Source organism: Microtus ochrogaster, chromosome X (genome assembly GCF_000317375.1).
Source record: "Microtus ochrogaster isolate Prairie Vole_2 chromosome X, MicOch1.0, whole genome shotgun sequence".
NCBI lineage: Eukaryota > Metazoa > Chordata > Mammalia > Rodentia > Cricetidae > Microtus > Microtus ochrogaster.
In genome coordinates, this window is record NC_022026.1 from 44,814,088 (window position 1) to 44,817,793 (window position 3,706).

The 3,706-nt window shown below is 35.6% G+C and overlaps 1 non-coding gene across 1 annotated transcript; it reads left to right on the top strand.

Moving 5' to 3' along the window:
- The first annotated feature begins 3,224 nt into the window (after nt 1-3,224).
- LOC113457463 lies at nt 3,225-3,333 on the top strand. Its single transcript, XR_003378027.1, has one exon. It is a non-coding gene; the product is annotated as a U6 spliceosomal RNA (small nuclear RNA).
- Nucleotides 3,334-3,706: the final 373 nt, after the last annotated feature.

The following is a 3,706-nucleotide window of genomic DNA, read 5'->3' on the forward strand; positions in this document are numbered from 1 at the left end:
CAATATTAGGGTTTGTGCCTAGTCTTATTGTAATTTACTATGTTTTGTTTGATTGATATCCCTGGGAAGCCTGGTCTTTTCTGAAGGGAAATGGGGGAAGAGTGACTCTCTGGTGGAGGAGAGATGGGGGGAAGGGACAGAAAGGAGTGGAGTGTGGGGAGACTGCAGTTAGGGTGTAATAGATGAGAGAAGAATAAATAAATTAACAAATACACATATCTCTACATGAACATTGTCACCTTAAAATATAGAGGAAATACACCAATAAATGAAGACAAAAACTAACCCAGAGAAAAGTAAAGAACTGTAGAGCAGCTGTAGGCTTTGGCTGGCTCACACTATTGAAGAGTGACTGTTCAATAGTTACTAAGGAATAAGAACTGTTAAATGCATTAGCTTTGCTCCTCATTCTGAAAGAACATTTGGATTTGCAACTTAAGGAAGAAAAGTTATTTCTGTTCATAATTTCCAGGCTTTATGTTCGGAGGGTTTGGCTCTACTGAATCTGGGCCTGTGGTCAGGCAGAACATTTTAGTGGTGGAAGAATGCAGTCAAGGCTACTCACCTCATGAAGAACAGAAATAGCACAATGAAGGAACAGGAAACCATCAATACCCTTCATGCTACCACCAATCTATCTTCTCCAATAGCCTTCACTTCTTAAGTCCCAAAGCTCCCCCAAATAGCACCATTAACTGAGAACCAAGCACTCAACACATGGGCCCATGGGGGACATTTCATATTCAAACCATGGAAGTTGTATACAGGTACAGCTCCATGGCATTTTTCTGGGCAATGGTCTTTTACAATATGACTCCAAAGAGCACAGGTCTTAGAGCAAAAATTAACAAATGATATTCTAAAGCCGGGCGATGGTGGTGCACGCCTCCAGCACTCCGGAGGCAGAGGCAGGCAGATCTCTGTGAGTTTGAGACCAGCCTGGTTTACAAGAGCTAGTTCCAGGACAGGCTCCAAAGCCACAGAGAAACCCTGTCTTGAAAAACCAAAAAAGAAAAAAAAATGATATTTTATCAAGTGGTAAAGTTCCTACACAGCAGATAAATAGGGGTGGAAAAAGAATCAACAGGATTAGATAAAAATATTTGTAAAGTATAAATCAGATAAAAGATTAATACCCATGGTATACAGGGAATTAAAAAAACTAAATAGCAAACTCATGTTTTAAAAAATGGTGCAAGTACGTAAAAAATTAATACAAAGAAGACATACAAATGGTCAATGGATGCATGAAAAGATGCTTATTATTGCTACTTCTTGAGGAAATGCAAATGAAAACTGTAATAATAAGCCCTAATGAAACATTACACTTGTTAGAGTAGCTTTTATCAAATAGATAAGACAAGTGTTGGTGAAGGTATGTTTAAAAGAGACCCATTGCATATTGTTGATGGCATGTGAATTGGCATAGTCATCCAAAACAAAATAGAAGGACATTTAAAACTTTTTTAAAAAAAGAATATAAATATTGTATCTGATTTTATAATTTTGGGATATATGTAGAAAGAAAATTAGATCAGTATGCTAATGCAATATTTGTATTTCTGTTATTCACAATAGGCAAAATACTAAACAAACCAAGTGCCTATTAACAGATTAATGTATAAAGAAAATACAATATATGTACACAATAAATTCAGCATTTAAAAGGAAGGAATCTTGTAATTTGAAATGACATAGAACATCCTGGAAGAAACTGTTAACTGAAATAAACCATGGTTGGAAATCTAAGTACTGCAGAATCCCACTTTTATATAAAACCTTAAAGAATGAAATCATAGAAATAGAAAATAGGATGTTAAGAGGTTAATGACGACATGGGGAGGGAGACAATGGGTAGAAATTGACCAAAGAGTATAACAGTTTCACATAGAAAGGAAAACTGAATTTTGAAATTTTGCATACCAGCATGAATATAGCCAATAAATATGTATATTTCAAAATATGATAGTAAGTTTCAAATAACAAAATGATAAATGAACAAAAAATGTATAACTATTTTGATTTAATCATCCTATATTGTATGTGCATGATTCATCAAAACAAAACATTACACAGTACCTATAAGTGTATAGAATGTGATTTGCCAATAAAAACTAACATGAACAGCAAAAGGGTTTTTTTTTTTGGACCGCAAGGGGTAGGTCTACCCACTGAGAAAGTGTGCCTGATCCAATGAGAGCTCACCAAATCAGCTGGACTGGGACTGAACAAGCATGTGATCAGACTGACCATACTCTCTGAATGTGGTTGACAATGGGGGCTGACTGAGAAGCCAATGATAATGGCAATGGGTTTTGTCTCTACTGCATATACTGGCTTTCTGGGATCCTAATCTGTTTGGATGCACACCTTTCTAAGCCTGGATAAAGTGGGGAGGGACTTGGACTTCTCACAGGGCAGGGTACCCTGCCCTCTCTTAGGACTGGAGGGGGATGAGGGGGAGTGGGAGGAAGTGGAAATTTTGAATGGTATTATTTATAAAGTAATAAAAAACAAAACAAAACATTACACAGTACCTGTAATTATATAGAATTGTGATTTGCCAATAAAAACTAACATGCACAGCAAAAGCGTTTTTTTTTCCCTAGGTTCCAAAGGATGAAATAATAAAACAGAATGAAATATATGCCAAAGCACATCAGATTTCAGAAAAAAAAATATCTTTACGTATGAAGTGAAGAAGGGCCTCTCCAATTCCAGTGTTCCTCTGGGGCAAATTAAAAAAAAAAAGGTTTGGGAAACTATGAAGAGGGTCATTTTGGAAGACATTATGCAAGTTATCCATCTCATTTATTATGTCTCACTGAACAATGAGAAGATTACATGAGACACCTTTGACTAAAGAACTTGACACACAGAAAATGGAGTTGAAACAGCTATACATCATTGTCATTCAGCAGTAAAGAGATTGCCTAAAACTTGTGTCAATTTCCAAAGTCAAACAACAATAAATATTACAAACCACTTGAATAAAGATGGAATTGCAAAAACGATATTGGAAAATCATAGTTTCTGAAGATGCTTTGGATAGTATTAAATGTTGAGGAATCTCTTGATCAGAAGATAAAACACTTTTCCAAAGAGAAAGAAAAAGAAAATTAGTCAGAAGTAAATGGTTATGATAGCCACTAACTTGTTAGGTTTCTAGTAAAGTAGAAATCAGGAACCTTACACAGTTTTTGATTTAAAAAAAAATGTTTCTTGTGCTCACTTCGGCAGCACATATACTAAAAAATTAGAATGATACAGAGAAGATTAGCATGGCCCCTGCGCAAGGATGATACACAAATTCGTGAAGCATTCCATATTTTTAAAAGGCTTAGCAAGCAAATGGACCTAAGAAACAAGCAGGTGTGGCCATACTAATGTCTAACAAAGTTGATTTCAAACTTAAATCAAAAAGAAGAGATGGAGAGGGACATTTTTTACTCATAACAGGAACAATTCATCAGGACAAAGTCTCAATCCTGAATATCTATGCCCCTAATATAAAAGCACCCACTTATGTAAAAGAAACATAACTAAAACTCAAGGCAGTCATCAAACCACACACACTAATAGTAGGAGATTTCAACACTCCTCTCTTACCAATGGACAGATCAATCAGACAGAAACCTAACAGAGAAATAGGAGGATTAAGGGAGGTAATGAATCAAATGGACTTAACAGACATCTATAGAACATT